Here is an 18,057-nt window from a genome sequence, read left to right on the forward strand (position 1 = left end):
AAAACCAACTATATAACAAGCGATAATCTATAGGCTCCATACAACAACAAACTCGTTAATCCCCCACACCACTCCACCCATACAACACGATTTAAGTCATTCTCTTCAACATAATACCCTGCAAAATAATAACGATGGAGCTCGAAAATAGCATCTACACAGCCACAAAAAAGTCGGTCAGAAATAAAAAAGATAATTATGGCTGTGTAAATGCTATTTTGGAGTCCATTATTATTAATATAGAATACGGTTTCGTCGGTCAATCTAACGCGGTTGGTCCAGCGGATATTGGTGGCTGTGTAGATGCTATTTTGAAGTTTTTATTAGAAGAAATATAAAACGAGGGGGATGAACTTGTCTCCCCCCCCCCCTTTCATATATGACAACAGTGAATTAAAAGGGGATGATTAACATGCTTGTTGGGCACTAATAGTTCCCAAGAGTGAACTAAAAGGCATGTTGATAACATCCTCGGTCAGCAAGGAGTAATAACTGGTGTGTGCTATTACTATTAATGATGGAACAAAAGGTGGCAGACGGATTTCGAAATTGAAGCAATGGCCGTTGTCTCCGTCCTATGTTGATGCTATTTTGGAATTGTTACTGCAATGTCTATGTCATGTTAAATTTGTTTTAAACATGTTAGGACTATTTTTTTGTGTGAGTTTAGTTTGTTAGTACTCGTTCATTCTCATGTAATCTTATATTATAACACTATTATTATATTTCATATTTTAAAGATTACATTATCATTATATATTACGTAAAGGACGTAACTTGAACCAAGGTCATATTCATCGTCATTTTATATTACTTTTATTTCTATTACTATGATATAATTTAATATTAGTATACAATGTATATATGTATTTTATTGACATTGAACGATATCGAAAATGAGAGATATTATAGAAGATTAACTTTGGAATTTATTAATATAAATATTACATTGCAAAATAGCATATACACAACAACTATTTGGCACATTAATTTTATCTCATAAAATACAATTAGGCCATAACATTGTAATCCGTCGCTGATAGCATTTCTGTACGGTCACGACTCCGCACCCAAATGATTGAACATCTCAACAATGGGTGTTTTATAATTATAATCACCCAACATATATCCCACTTGTAACATCCTATTTTCTGATTTCAGTTAATAAACGAAATATGAGTTGTTATGAGTCGGGCTAGTGTTGGGTAAATGGATATGGGTGATGGATTTGGGTTATGGAAGAAATAAGGAAAGACCATGGGCTTAAGCCCATGATCAATAATTATATAAACCATTAATTACCCATTTAATCCTTCATTTACACATATCCCTTACACCACCAAAACACACACTTAAGTTCTCTCTCTAGTTTCTCCCTCACTCTAGCCGAAATATAGAAGAAGAAACGGATCCCGACCGAAGGTATGATAGTATTTTGTTGTATGAGCTTAAATCCGTTAGTTATGGTCAAGAAACGACGAGCCGACACCGTTAAACTGTTTAAGTCAAGAGATCTGGGTGGAATCGGGTATAAACCGAACCTATGATGAGCTTAGGGGTCACCCTAGCTCAGATCTGGATCGAACGGGACGAAAAATGGTGAAAAACGAGTTAAAACTCGTTTTTCCGACGTGTTCGCAGTATTCCGGCGGCTTTCCGGCAAAGGCGGCGCCGGAATAGTAGTACGATGATAAGGAATGTCAGGGATTGTTCTGACATTCCCTGACCTAACCCTAGTTCGCTATGGGGACTTAACGAACTGAAGGTGATTCGTTAGTTGATTCGCATAAGGGGGCACAGTGAACTAGCTCTAGTTCGCCTATGATTCGTTAAGGGAAAAGGGTAACGAATTACCCTTGATTCGTTATGATTAGTTCGTTAAAAGAAATAACGAATTAGAAGGTCCGATTCGCTACTTGGACTGGTTCGCTATATGGACTGATTCGTTAAGGAGTCCAGTTCGTTAAGGGTTCAATTCGTTATAGGAACCGGTTCGCTAGGATAATCCAATTCGCTATGAACCAGTAACGAATTAGAAGTTTATCAGAATGACAGAATGGTCCCCAGACTTAGAAAAGAATTATTTAATTACAAATAAGCCCTTGAACTTTTAAGTAGCAAATTATTCTATGATTCAAAATGCTAATGGAAAATGTGTTAAGACAGTTAATGAAAATAAAATTTTCCCAAGCTGACCGGTTCGTTATGAGGTCCAATTCATTATAAAGTAACGAATGGCTCATTCGTTAAGAACCCAATTCGTTAAGAACCATGTAACGAACTAGGAGTTTAATAAAATGACAGAACAGTCCCTGGACTTAGAGAAGAATGAGATAATTAAAAAACATCCTTGAACCTTATTAATTTATAGAAGATACCTTAAAGGATTCAGCGGTTAACAATAAAATATTATCATGAAATCCTAATGGAAAATCTGTTAAGACAGTTAATGAAAATAAAAATTTTCCAAGCTGACCTGACAACTTAACCCCAACCAGGGGCTCTGCCCCTTGGACCCCTCTAGGGGATGCCGCCCCTAGAACCCCGCTGCCAGGGGCGCTGCCCCCCGAACCCCCGTTCTTTTGGGTTATATAAATATAGATTTACGATATGAGTAGCAATAGTTAATTGATGCACGTAAATTATTATACAGTTAGCCGTGCCCAACTGAAGAAAGGAATAACTATTAACGGTGAACGTAACCGACTTCAGGTGAGTTTCTAGCCCTACTTCCTTGTTATGTTTTCGGGGTTGTGTGCATACTCGATGTGATAGTTAATACACTTACCTTAAGTGGTAAGTGTATGCCTTGTATGATTTATGTATGATGATTGCTTGACGGTGCGTGAACGATCTTCGGATATTTCATGTACCATCAGGTGGATGCTAAAGATGTGATTGCCATGTATGATGTAAGATAAGATGTATGTATGACTATATATGATGTATGCATATGTACGTTTGATATGTTAATGGTACGTGAACGCTCTTCGGAGATTGCACGTATTGTCAGGAAAAGTATTTAAGAACAGGTATAGTATGAAGCTATGGAAGAAAGGGTACCAGACCTTAATAATATCCGAGGATGTAGGGTACCGGACCCTAATAATATCCGAGGATGAAGGGTACCGGACCCTAATAATATCCGAGGGTTAAGGGTGACCGGACCCTATTAATATTCGAGGATGAAGGGTGACCGGACCCTAATAATATCCGAGTTTGAAGGGTACCGGACCCTACTAATATTCGAGCATGAAGGGTGACCGGACCCTAATAATATCCGAGGATGAAGGGTGACCGGACCCTAATAATATCCGAGGTATGTAGGGTGAAACGCCCTTTATAATGTATGGTTAGATATGAATGTGTATGGACGAATGCTAGTCATGATATGTATGTAATGCATACCTTCGGGCACGTATATGTGTATGAAAAGTAAGTTATGTGATTAACTAGAACTCACTCAGCGTAGCTGACTTTTAGTATGCACGCAGGCAAATAGGTTGAGGCAGCTCGCGTGACTGAAGACACATGGCGTGGAATCGAAGATACTGGCATCTCGAAGAAATGTTGTGATGTTTGAAAGACTATGTTTTGTTTTAATTGTCTACGAATGTTTTATAAGACATGATTTGATGGTTATATAAAACGTTATGGTTGAAGTTTTATTATTCCGCGAAAGTTTTTATTAACTCTGATATTTAGAACTGCGTTTATGAGTAAATCAAACACCAAAGTAGGGCCACCGGTAACGGGGCCTTACAAGTTGGTATCAGAGCAAAGTTCGAGAGACTTAAGCATTCTACATGCTTAGACTCGAACAGAGAATGGGATTAAAGTAAGAAAAGAAAGAAGATGCCAGTACGAGAATGTCATGTGTCACTCAAGCAAGCTAAGTAAAGGTAAAGTACGTGATTAAATTCACATGTAAAGTAGAATAATGAATGAATGTATGTGTAATTTCTAAATAAAGAATGTGTGAATGCTAGCTTAATTGCTAGGGATAGGGGTATAAGATGATATGAACTGCTTGATTGTCTAACTGTTAGAAGTAGAACCAGCACAAATAGACTCATAAAGGGAAGTGTATAGGACACGGAAAGTAACGTGATCAGCTAATCACAGCTGACCACTGTTATTACCTGTTAGCCTTACTATCCTTGTACTAAATGGTGCCTTAAATGATGACGTTTGTGTTTCCTTATAGAATACGAATGGCTAGAGCTAAGAAAGCTGCTGGAAAAGGAGGGCGTACAGGACGTCGTGGTAGGCCACGTGTTGCCCGAGAGCCGTCAGTAGAGGCCGCTACTAACAATGAAGGCGAAGGAAGTGCAGCTGGTGGAAATCCGAGTAACAACGAAGGGTATCAACTTGACCCTGTTGTTCAAGCTGCCATTGCTCAAGCGGTAGCAGCTACTGCGAAGAACTGGAATGCTGAAGGGTCTGCTGGAGGCCGCAAAAGAATCGCTGGGAGGGCGGAAGGAGATGGTAAGAAGAATGATGAAGGGGAGGGGGAAGAATCAAGCGTGGTTAAGTCAGTGAAGGTTGATGACAAGAAAAGGGGCCGAGGTGGGTGCAACTATAAGTCTTTCAAAGGCTGTGATCCACCGGAGCTAACCGGCTTGGGAGACGCAATCGCTACTCTCCAATGGATAACCGCGATGGACAAAATTATCCGAATTAGCGAATGTCGTCCCAACCAAGCTGTGGGGTATGCTACCCAATCATTCGGTGAGGAGGCGATAACTGGTGGGAGACAGTTGAGCAAAGGAAGAGTCGAGAAGAGATCAAGGCCTTGAGATGGGACGATCTGAAGGAGTTAGTGATGAAACGATTCCGTGCTGATGCAGAGATAGAAAAGGTTGAGATGAAGTTCTTGAGTCTTAAAGCGGGTAAGATGACGCACCGAGAATACCTCACTGAATTCAACTGTCTGTCAAGGTTGGTGCCAGACATTGTGAACACAGAGGCCAAGCGAATCAAATGCTACCTCAGGGGACTTCCATAGAATGTCCGTGTCTTGGTTAAGGCTGGTAGAGCAGGAACTTTTAATTCTGCTGTGGGGCTCGTGGAAACGGTTTATGAGGATGTGACAGATGAGATGGCTGTGGATGAGAAAAAGGAGAAGAAGTGGGTCGCGCCTGCCAAACGACCTGTTACTCAGATGTGGAATCCCAAGAACAAGCAACCGAGAGTGTGGGAGAAAAGGTCATGTAGGACGTGCGGAAAGATGCACGCTGGAGAGTGCAAGTGGGTCACTGGGTCTGAGGTGTGCCGCAAGTGTGGGAAGTCCCATGGTGGGAAGTGTAGATCAAGGTCAATTCCTGCTACAAATGTGGTAAGATGGGGCACTTTGCCGAAGATTACTATGCAAAGCCTGCGTGTTATAAGGGCGGACAGACATGTCACTTGGCGAGGGCTTGTACGAGTGGTGAAGTAGGAGGGAGTGAGAAGAAAGATGCTGATCAAGCAAGGCCGAGAACAAGAGCCTACATGCTGACCCAGGAACAAGCTAGGCAGATTCCTGATATTGTGACGGGTACGTTCTTAGTAAACGGTATTTCGGCTTCAGTATTATTTGATTCGGGTGCGAATAGAAGTTTTGTAGCTACGACATTTAGTAAGCTAGCTAAAAAGAAATGTTGCCGAGTGTCTGAAACCTTCATAGTAGAGACCGCTAGTGACACCTCGGTGAAAATAATGAAAATGGTTAAAAATGGTAAGATAGAATTAGAAGGACATGAGTTCCCTGTTACTTTGATGTTATGACCTTAGGAGGGTTCGATGTAGTTTTGGGGATGGATTGGTTGTCTTAATACGAAGCTCAGATAGTATGTAAGAGTAGGATAATAAAGTTAAAGTCTTTAGATGGTAGCGCGGTGACGGTTTATGGCGATAAGGAAAGTTCAGGGTTTAACGTCATTTCAATGATACAAGCCGAAGGGTTACTAAGGCGAGGGTGCGGTGCCTACCTGGCGTATGTTATCAACGCTATGGCCGAGACGAAAGAAATGAAAAATGTTCCTATCGTGTGCGACTACCCAGAAGTATTCCCTGAGGATCTCCGGGGTTGCCACTGGAACGTGAGATAGAATTCCAGATAGACTTAGTACCAGGAGCCCAGCCCGTCGCGAAAGCGCCTTACCGTCTAGCGCCGTCTGAGATGAAAGAGTTGATGTCCCAACTGCAGGAACTCCTCGATAAAGGTTTCATAAGGCCAAGAGTTTCCCCGTGGGGCGCGCCAGTGTTGTTCGTGAAGAAGAAGGATGGAAGTATGAGAATGTGCATAGACTATCGCGAGTTGAACAAGCTTACGGTAAAGAATAGATATCCTTTGCCAAGGATTGATGATCTATTTGACCAACTGCAAGGTTCAAGTTGGTTCTCACGAATAGATCTCAGATCAGGCTATCATCAGTTGAAAGTGAAGGAGGCAGACATCCCTAAAACAGCGTTTCGGACGCGGTATGGACACTACGAGTTCCTCGTATTGTCATTCAGTCTAACGAATGCTCCCGCAGCATTTATGGACATGATGAATAGGGTGTGTCGGCCAATGTTGGATAATTCGGTTAATGTCTTCATCGACGATATATTGATTTACTCCAAAAGCGAGTCTGATCATGCTGAGCATCTGCGAGAAGTATTGGAGACTCTGAAGAAAGAGAAGTTGTATGCTAAGTTTTCGAAATGCGCGTTCTGGTTGCGAGAAGTGCAATTTCTAGGTCACGTGATCAATCCTGAAGGGATTACCGTGGACCCAGCTAAGATTGAGGCGATAACCAATTGGAAGACTCCGCAGAACCCGACTGATATACGGAGCTTCTTAGGGTTAGCTGGCTACTATAGGAGATTCATCGAAGGTTTCTTCAAGATAGCCGCACCGTTGACCGGTATGACCCAAAAGTCGATAGTATTCAGTTGGGGTAAGTTTCAGGAAGAGGCTTTCCAGGAGTTAAAGAAGAGACTCACACAAGCTCCAATCCTTGCTTTACCCGATGGTGACGAGGATTTGGTTGTTTGTACTGATGCTTCGCATCGTTCGTTAGTTTGTGTATTGATGCAACGAGGAAAGGTGGTAGCTTACGCGTCTAGACAGTTGAAAGTCCATGAGAGTACTTATCCGACGCATGATTTGGAGCTAGCAGCAGTAGTGCATGCTCTAAAGATATGGAGATACTATCTGTACGGTACTAAGTGTACCATTTACACAGATCGTAAGAGTTTAAAGTACTTCTTCGAGTAGAAGGAATTGAACATAAGGCAGAGAAGATGGTTAGAATTGATAAATGATTACGACTACGATATTAAGTACTACCCTGGTAAAGCTAACGTGGTCACTGATGCGCTAAGACGTAAGAATGAGGAAGTCATTGCAACAGTAAAGTCATATCAGCTAATTATGAACTCAAGCTTATTTGAAGAAATCATCAAGGTGCAGACTGAAGTGCTGGTAGATGAAGGGCTATAAAGAAAGAAAGGATTTTTGGTCAGCAAGGCAAGTTGATGGAAAACATGCATGGTGTTAAGACTAGGTTTGACCGTATGTGGATTCCACGCCACGGAGGTCTCAGAGGTCGAATCTTAGATGAAGATCATAAGTCAAGATATTCGATTCATCCAGGAGCTACGAAGATGTACCAAGATTTGAAAAGAGACTACTGGTGGCCAAGAATGAAGAATAATGTGGTAGATTATGTCAGTAGGTGCTTAACTTGTTTACAAGTCAAGGCAGAGCATCAGAAGCCTTATGGGAAGATGCAACCTTTAGAGATACCAGAATGGAAATGGGAACACATCACCATGGATTTCATAACTAAGCTACCTCGTACAGCTAAGCATCATGATACCATCTGGGTGGTTGTGGACCGTTTGACCAAGAGTGCTCACTTTCTGCCTATACGAGAGGCCATCTCGTCAGAGACATTAGCAAGCTTGTTCATTAAAGAGGTTGTATCTAAGCATGGATTGCCGTTATCGATCGTGTCTGATAGAGATACTCATTTTACTTCGAGGTTTTGGAAGAAGTTCCATGAAGCTATGGGAACGAGGTTGAACATCAGTACGGCGTATCATCCTCAAACAGTTGGACAGTCTGAAAGGACGATCCAAACCATTGAGGATATGCTACGTGCTTGTGTTCTAGACTTTGGAGGAAGTTGGGATGATCATCTGCATCTTGCAGAGTTCTCTTACAACAACAGCTTCCATTCAAGTATTGGGATGTCACCATTCAAGATGTTGTATGGAAGACGCTGTAGAACCACAGTATGCTGGGGAGAGATTGGTCAGAAGGAGATGGGAAGCCTAGAAGTTGTGCAAGAAACCTCCTCAAGGTTCGATCAGATCAAATCAAGAATGAAAGCTGCTCAAGACAGACAGAAGTCGTATGCCGATAAGCGGCGACGACCGATTGAGTTTAAAGTTGGTGACAATGTGATGCTCAAGGTCTCGCCTTGGAAGGGAATTATACGTTTTAGGAAGAGGGGAAAGTTGATTCCGAGGTACATTGGTCCGTTTAAGGTTTTAGATCGTGTGGGTGAAGTAGCTTATAAGCTGGATTTACCTGGTGAGTTAGAGGGAATTCATTCAACCTTCCATGTTTCTCATCTAAGGAAGTGTCTAGCTGATGACATGTCTCACGTGCCATTGATGGACATTGAGGTTGATGAACAATTGAATTACATTGAGCAACCAATCAAGATAGTTGATCGCAAGGAAAAGAAACTCCGACACAAGGTTATACCCCTAGTGAAAGTGATATGGAAGCATCGCAAGGGATCGGACGCTACATGGGAAGCTGAGGAAGAGATGCGCAAGTTTTATCCAGAATTGTTTATGTAATAGTTAGGTTTCGGGGACGAAACCTCTTTAAGGAGGGAAGACTTGTAACATCCTGTTTTCTGATTTCAGTTAATAAACGAAATATGAGTTGTTATGAGTCGGGCTAGTGTTGGGTAAATGGATATGGGTGATGGATTTGGGTTATGGAAGAAATAAGGAAAGACCATGGGCTTAAGCCCATGATCAATAATTATATAAACCATTAATTACCCATTTAATCCTTCATTTACACATATCCCTTACACCACCAAAAAACACACTTAAGCTATCTCTCTCTAGTTTCTCCCTCACTCTAGCCGAAATATAGAAGAAGAAACGGATCCCGACCCAAGGTATGATAGTATTTTGTTGTATGAGCTTAAATCCGTTAGTTATGGTCACGAAACGACGAGCTGACACTGTTAAACTGTTTAAGTCACGAGATCCGGGTGGAATCGGGTATAAACCGATCCTATGATGAGCTTAGGGGTCACCCTAGCTCAGATCTGGATCGAACGGGACGAAAAACGGTGAAAAATGAGTTAAAAATCGTTTTTCCGACGTGTTCGCAGTATTCCGGCGGCTTTCCGGCAAAGGCGGCGCCGGAATAGTAGTACGAAGATAAGGAATGTCAGGGATTGTTCTGTCATTCCCTGACCTAACCCTAGTTCGCTTTGGGGACTTAACGAACTGAAGGTGATTCGTTAGTTGATTCGCATAAGGGGGCACAGCGAACTAGCTCTAGTTCGCCTATGATTCGTTAAGGGAAAAGGGTAACGAATTACCCTTGATTCGTTATGATTAGTTCGTTAAAAGAAATAACGAATTAGAAGGTCCGATTCGCTACTTGGACTGGTTCGCTATATGGACTGATTCGTTAAGGAGTCCAGTTCGTTAAGGGTTCAACTCGTTATAGGAACCGGTTCGCTAGGATAATACAATTCGCTATGAACCAGTAACGAATTAGAAGTTTAACAGAATGACAGAATGGTCCCTGGATTTAGAAAAGAATTATTTAATTACAAATAAGCCCTTGAACTTTTAAGTAGCAAATTATTCTATGATTCAAAATGCTAATGGAAAATGTGTTAAGACAGTTAATGAAAATAAGATTTTCCCAAGCTGACCGGTTCGTTATAAGGTCTAATTCATTATAAAGTAACGAATGGGTCATTCGTTAAGAACCCAATTCTTTAAGAACCAAGTAACGAACTAGGAGTTTAATAAAATGACAGAACAGTCCCTGGACTTAGAGAAGAATGAGATAATTAAAAAACATCCTTGAACCTTATTAATTTCTAGAAGATACCTTAAAGGATTCAGCGGTTAACAATAAAATATTATCATGAAATCCTAATGGAAAATGTGTTAAAACAGTTAATGAAAATAAAAATTTTCCAAGATGACCTGGCAACTTAACCCCAGCCAGGGGCTCTGCCCCTTGGACCCCGCTAGGGGATGCCGCCCCTAGAACCCCGCTGCCAGGGGCGCTGCCCCCCGGACCCCCGTTCTTTGTGGGTTATATAAATATAGATGTACGATATGAGTAGCAATAGTTAATTGATGCACGTAAATTATTATACAGTTAGCCGTGCCCAACTTAAGAAAGGAATAACTATTAACGGTGAACGTAACCGACTTCAGGTGAGTTTCTAGCCCCACTTCCTTGTTATGTTTTCGGGGTTGTGTGCATACTCGATGTGATAGTTAATACACTTACCTTAAGTGGTTAGTGTATGCCTTGTATGATTTATGTATGATGATTGCTTGACGGTACGTGAACGATGTTTGGATATTTCATGTACCATCAGGTGGCAGCTAAAGATGTGATTGCCATGTATGATGTAAGATAAGATGTATGTATGACTATATATGATGTATGCATATGTACGTATGATATGTTAATGGTACGTGAAAGCTCTTCGGAGATTGCACGTATTGTCAGGAAAAGTATTTAAGAACAGGTATAGTATGAAGCTATGGAAGAAAGGGTATCAGACCCTAATAATATCCGAGGATGTAGGGTACCGGACCCTAATAATATCCGAGGATGAAGGGTACCGGACCCTAATAATATCCGAGGATGAAGGGTGACCGGACCCTAATAATATTCGAGGATGAAGGGTGACCGGACCCTAATAATATCCGAGGATGAAGGGTATCGGACCCTACTAATATCCGAGGATGAAGGGTGACCGGACCCTAATAATATCCGAGGTATGTAGGGTGAAACGCCCTTTATAATGTATGGTTAGATATGAATGTGTATGGACGAATGCTGGTCATGATATGTATGTAATGCATACCTTCGGGCATGTATATGTGTATGAAAAGTAAGTTATGTGATTAACTAGAACTCACTCAGCGTAGCTGACTTTTAGTATGCACGCAGGCAAATAGGTTGAGGCAGCTCGCGTGACTGAAGACACATGGCGTGGAATCGAAGATACTGACATCTCGAAGAAATGTTGTGATGTTTGAAAGACTATGTTTTGTTTTAATTGTCTACGAATGTTTTATAAGACATGATTTGATGGTTATGTAAAACGTTATGGTTGAAGTTTTATTATTCCGCGAAAGTTTTTATTAACTCTGATATTTAGAACTGCGTTTATGAGTAAATCAAACACCAAAGTAGGGCCACCGGTAACGGGGCCTTACACCACTTGAAATAGGATGTTTGATGTACATAAATTTATACATCTTTTTAGCATCAAATAATCTCTAAAAACTGTAATTTCTATCAAATAAAATAGCACAGAAGACTACTTATCATAATAAAATACAGTATTAGGTGAAACCAAGTCCCAAACGAAGAAACAAGCGAAAAGACGAAGAAAAACGGAAGAAAACACAAGAAAAGCAAGAAACATGCCCCCATGCCTTAAGAAACACGCCCCGGTGCTAATGAAAACCAGAAAAGACAAAATTCTACAATAAAAGAAAAAAAACTGGGAACAAAAGCACGAGGCCGGGCCCCTTGCCCACGGGGCCGTCGTCATACATAAGAAACGACAAAACAAATCTGGCACATGTCATAATAAAACATGGGGGCGTGCCTACGTAAGCACGAGGCCGTGCTTCTCACTCCAGATTGCTTATAAATAGTGGCTCATGTTGCACTCATTTGGTGTGCCTTGAAGAGAGTTCTATCCGGTTTTCCCCTTTAAGAACACCCACTAACACTCATATTGAAGATCTAGTGAAGAGTTTGAAGGCTTGGAGGTCATCACCATCAATCATTGATGTGCAAAACGGTCTATTAAAAATATAACCTAGCCTAGACACTCTAGTTTTAAATTTATAAACCTAGACTCTCCTAATGATAGACCACTAGACAGGCAAGTGTACCTATCGACTATAGTAAAGCCTAATGAAGTTCGGATATCGAACCCAAAGGATACTACCGACACCTAAACTAGACTTTGACTAATAACTTAAATAAATAGATTTAATTGATTTTTGTCTTTTTTAATTATTAACTATAAATTAAATAATATTTAAACTAAAACTGACACGAACAAATCGAACTAGAATTCAAATAGGGGAAACAACTACCTAGGCAAGGAATCCTACTAGTCAACTCGTAAACTCTCGGAATTGGATATATGATTGGTAACCGTATTCGAAAAATATGAAATTTAAGGAAAAACTAAACTATGCTAGATCTCCTCCCAGTCTCACCAACAATACCTAAGAACCCTAAATATCATGTAAGCTCACGGTTTAATGGTTCGGATCACCTCCCGGTCTCACCTTACCTAACTATGCTAAGGTACCCAGAGATTAAATTACATCCCGGTCTCTCTAATCACAAAACACCCTAAGGCGTAATGAGGTATTCTTATTTAATTCGGTTATAATTCAGATCTGTAAGAATCTAAGGGAATCTAGGGTAACTCACTCCCGTGCAATCATTACCTAAACCCGCAAAAGACCAAAACAGGCGACACTTAATTACCTCCCAGTCTCTCAAGTGACAGAATAAAAGGTATCTCTAAACTCTCAATTACCGTTCCTATGGAATACGTTAACTATAAACCATAAACTAGTTGTAAACACACAGTAAACAACCTAATATGCATTCATACATGAAAGACATTCACAAAGACGCATATGGAACAAAAATTGATAATAAATTAATATCAAATACGCATATGCATCACAACCAAACAAAATAAAAACTTTACCAAAGCATAAACCAATCAATAAATAATCCAAAACTGAAAATAATACGAGTCTAAAAAGTATTCATCCAAACCCAGGCAGTATAAAAGTTTAGTCAATCATAGTTACGAACGAAACAAATATAAAATATATATTATGGTTTATCGTAAAAAGAAATAAAATTAATTGAGCTACTAGCCTGTGAGCTTAAATTATTGAGCTGTGTGCCTGGTAGCTTAAATTAATTCACCTGCCAGCTTGGTTGCTTCTTTAATATTCTGATTTTTTTAAACTGCCGTGGACTTTTGACGTGCTAGGGTGCGAGCTTGCTTTTCATTTTTATCTCTGTCCGTGAATTATTTTGACGTATGTGGTTGGCTGTGTGCTTCCAAATAGTAGCCTTAACAAAGGGGTGGACCCCCTTTGGTGAACAGGGGCGCCCCCACCGGTGACTTGCCTCCTCTTTTTGCAGCAGTGTTCTTCGTTTCTTCTAACTCCATATATATATATATATATATATATATATATATATATATATATATATCTTTAAATTGTCGACATCCCATGCTTTCTTCCCAAGATTTAATAATAATCCTTTAACGAGCCCTCCAATTTTTAGTTGTTAACTTGTGGGCCTGCACCAAATAATATTAGTGGTCACGATTACATTTAGTTTTTTTGTGGGCCTAAAAAACTAATGTGTATGCTAAATATGAATGAATGAGTTATGTAATTCTTCATACAATTATTTATAATCACATGGAACTATTACTTATTAATACTATTGTTTTTAAAAACATGTGTCATATCAATGTTAACCAAAGAAAATACCATGAACGTTAATATATAACCCAATTTGGTAAAACGCTTTATGTAAACTCGTTAATTCATAAAACCTTAAAAACCCACGTATGAACCACTTTAGAATAAAATTCAATAAAACCTGGCTCAAAATTACTTAAAAGTGTAAGAAACATTTATATAATAATATGTATATATTAGACCATATCAATCATCATCATCAACCATCATCATCATCATTAAGAAGGAAGATTTATCCACATTTGGTTAGATTGTTCTAAGTTTAATCATGTGTTTGTTTTCATAATTATGCTCATTATGAGCTAAACTCCATTTACCATCTAAAATCAATGAAGAAGCTTTGTTTTACTTGATAAGTATATAAAACATGTGGTTTAGTCTAGTAAAGTACATGGTTATCTTGCAATTATCTTTTGATGAAAATGTTTCACCATCTTAAATCAACAATTCAAAGTTGGTGATTGTCAATTCTATTGACAATCATTCATGATCGATTCATGGTCTTGAAAGATAGAAATACTTTGATAATTATCGAAACATGGATCCTTATATTGTATTTAGAAATGATGAGATATAAGTTATGATCTATTTCAATAAATTTTGGTAATCCGAAAATGGCATTGCTTAGGATATCATGCTAGTTAAAGAAATCATATGTTAACGGAATGTGTAATTATAACCTACTTAAATCAACCAAGGGGAGGTTGTGTGACTAAACTACAACCACTCTAAGTTGTTAGAATTGGTATTTGAGAAATCGAAGTCAATCCTAATCTTTCTACTTTACGAAACTACTTGCCAGCTTAAATTGACATTCTCGAGGTAGCATGACATTAGGAAAGGGCCAACTTTAAAATGAGCATGCTACTCCTTTTTTTTCATAGATGCTCGCTTAGAAATGAGGAGCTATCTATCATATATTATTACGGCAAGTTTTACCACATGTTTTTATATTAATTATCAATGATAAAATGGAGTGGATTCTTGATCTTAGATGGTAACCTTCGTATAATTGAACTACTCGTTTAGAATCTCTCGTCTTGGTCACCTATATATTATATATAAGTATTTATATTTTATAAAAGTTCAAAAATTAACCCCAAAATGATTAAAACCTCCTATTAAAGTAAAACAACGATTCATTATTAGAAACATTTGTGTCCACGGATCGATACTTGGTTCTTATCAATATTATTCTATATATACGATAGGTACACTTGCCTATTTTTTGTGTGTTTAGTCTTCGTAGAAATCACGTTTATAAATTTAAAACACGATCTTGTGCAAAAGCTAAATATCCAATCTATTATATTTTACAGGCCACACTCGCACACGCATCAAGTTTTTGGTTCCGTTGCCGGTGATAGGGTACGTTTCTAAGAACGATCCAAGTTTTAATTTAATCATTGTTTATAATTGTACAAATTTTTAACTTTCATTTATTTTATTATTAGTAATTACTAACTATATAATTTTACGGCTAGCCTAATTCACCTAACCTCTAATTTAGCTTAACTAATTTAGACCTTAGTTTTGTTTAAAATAGCTTAGCCTAACTCGTAGTTTAACTTAGACTAAACTTTAGCGTAACTTTGACTAACTTTTACTCTAGTTTTAATTTTGATTTAGTCCCATGTATGTCCTCTACTTTTGAGCCTGAGCTTGTTTCTCCAATTTCTGAACCGGAACGACTCTTTCGTCGACGAGCGCGTAAACGGATTGCAGAAACAGCCGTAACAATCAAAGACGAATCAGTAGACGCTACCATATCAGGAGAAAATCAAACAGGATAAATGATGGCGGCCCAGAACAATGAGCCGAACATAAGCCAGTATGCCAAGCCAACTCTCGAAGGCTATGGCAACGGAGTGGCTCCATTCGAAATCACCGAAAATTCAAAATCAAATCAAGCACCATCATATGGTGGAAAATTCAGTTTAATTTCATGGTCTCCTCGACGAAGACCCTCTTTCTCATATATTTCGATTCTTACGAATCTGCAGAACATTTAAAATTCAAAATTGTTCAGACGATCAAATCAAACTCAAACTCTTTCATTTCTCTCTAAGGGGTCAAGCCCTGGAATTGATAGAATCTATTACCTCTGGTTCAATCACCACTTGGGATCAGATGGTTGAACAGTTTCTCCTCAAATACTTCCCGCCAGATAAAACTGCCAAATACTGAGCCAGCATTACCGGATTCCGGACCGATGGTGGTGAATCGTTACACGCAGCATGGGAGAGATACAAAAGTCTTCTGAGAAGATGCCCACATCATGGACTGAGCATATGGTTACAAGTACAAACTTTCTTTGACTCACAATCCAGTCAAAACAAACAGGCCATCGACCAAATCGCCGGTGGAGACCTGGGATCCAAATCACCTAACGAAGCATTTGAAGTCCTTGAGAAAGCTGAAAAGAAGAGTTTCGCCTATAACCCACCAAGATCTACACCAAATTATAAAGTAATACACCACGTTGATTCCAACACTCTTGTCACAGCACAGCTTGAAGCCCTTTCTAAAAAATTCGAACAACTTCAAGCCGAGTTATCAAAAACCAGACTCACCTGTGACACTTGTGGAGGAAGACATAAAGCAAGTGACTGTAAACAAGTCATTATGGCCATGGAAGAAGTCAATTTCATCGCTCATCAGAACAACGCTTTCAGCAACAACTACAATCCAGAATGGAGAAACCACCCGAATTTCAGTTGGAAAGACGGAGGTAACACTCAACCTTTACCCGGATTCGAGAAAAGACCAATGAATCAAACCTTCCAACCAAAACCCCAATTTCAAGATCAAAGTTCCAGTAGCCATGAAAATCCGAGCTACTCATAAGTCGAAGAAATGTTGATCCAAATTATGACCAAGACAAATGAAGTAGAAAAGAAGGCCGACTCAAGAGCTGTTGATATCAGCGGAGTATTATTAAAACACGAAGCCGACCTCAAAAGTCAAGAAGCATCATTACAGAATCTAGAATCTCAAATCGGACAAATTGCCAGACAATTATCCAAAAGACCTCCCGGCGCTCTTCCAAGCAACACAATCACCAACCCGAATGCGAAAGCTAACGTTGTTACACTCAGAAGCGGTACAACCACTGTTGCCTCACCCACTTCAGAACCAGTTACGAAAAAGGAATCCCATGATAAAACGCAGGAAAGACTGATCCCAACGGGCACCGTACAACCCAAGGAGCCAGTCCGAACTTATATTCCATCTATTCCATACAATGGACGGCTGAAACAGGAGAGATTGGAAGCTCAGTACGGGAAATCTATAGAACTCTTCAAGCAACTCCATATCAACATCCCTTTTATCGAAGCCATCGCTCAAATGCCAAAATATAACAAGTTTCTCAAAGAAGTACTGACAAACAAGAGGAAGCTGGAGGAACTCTCGCATGTCACTCTGTGTGAAGAATGTTCAGCAGTCCTCCAAAGCAAGCTACCAACAAAAATGACCGATCAAGGGAGTTTTACTATCCCTTGTCTTATAGGTAATTTATCTTTAAGCAATGCCCTAGCTGACTTAGGAGCTAGTATTAATTTAATGCTTTATGAAGTCTTTGCAAAACTAGGGATAGGAGAACCAAAGCCCACCCGAATGAGCATTCAGTTAGCTGCCGAACTGTTAAATATCCTCGGGGCATTGTTGAAACCATGCTTGTCAAGATTGACAAGTTTGTTTTCCCAATAGATTTAGTAATTCTAGACATGGAGGAAGACAAAAGTGTAACTCTGATTTTGAGAAGACCCTTCTTAGCCACTGCAAAGGCTATTATTGACATTTGCACCGGCAAACTCACTCTCAGGGTCAATGATGAGGCAATAACTTTTGACATAGGAAAATCTATGTTATATCCGCAACATCATGATGACACATTATATTTTGTCGACATCATAGATTCCATCGTGAGTTGCTATATGCGAGATTTCTCCATCGATAAACCGCTAGAAACACAAGTCTTAGACAAAACACTCAATATACCAATTTTAGAAAACGAAAATATCAATGATGACTGTCAGGAAGCATCAGAAGTAATATATGAAATCACTAAATGTAATGAAAAATCAAAACCATCAATCGAAGAACCACCAGCCATAGATTTAAAAGAACTTCCAAGCCATCTCGAATACGCCTTTCTAGAAAAGGACTCTCAACTCCCAGTAATTATTTCATCTCACCTTTCTAAAAAAGAGAAAGACGAACTTCTTAAGGTTCTTAAGAGCC

Source organism: Bidens hawaiensis, unplaced genomic scaffold (assembly GCF_021521415.1).
Source record: "Bidens hawaiensis isolate Kalapana, Puna unplaced genomic scaffold, B.hawaiensis_p1.1 tig00007232_1, whole genome shotgun sequence".
Taxonomy (NCBI): Eukaryota; Viridiplantae; Streptophyta; class Magnoliopsida; order Asterales; family Asteraceae; genus Bidens; species Bidens hawaiensis.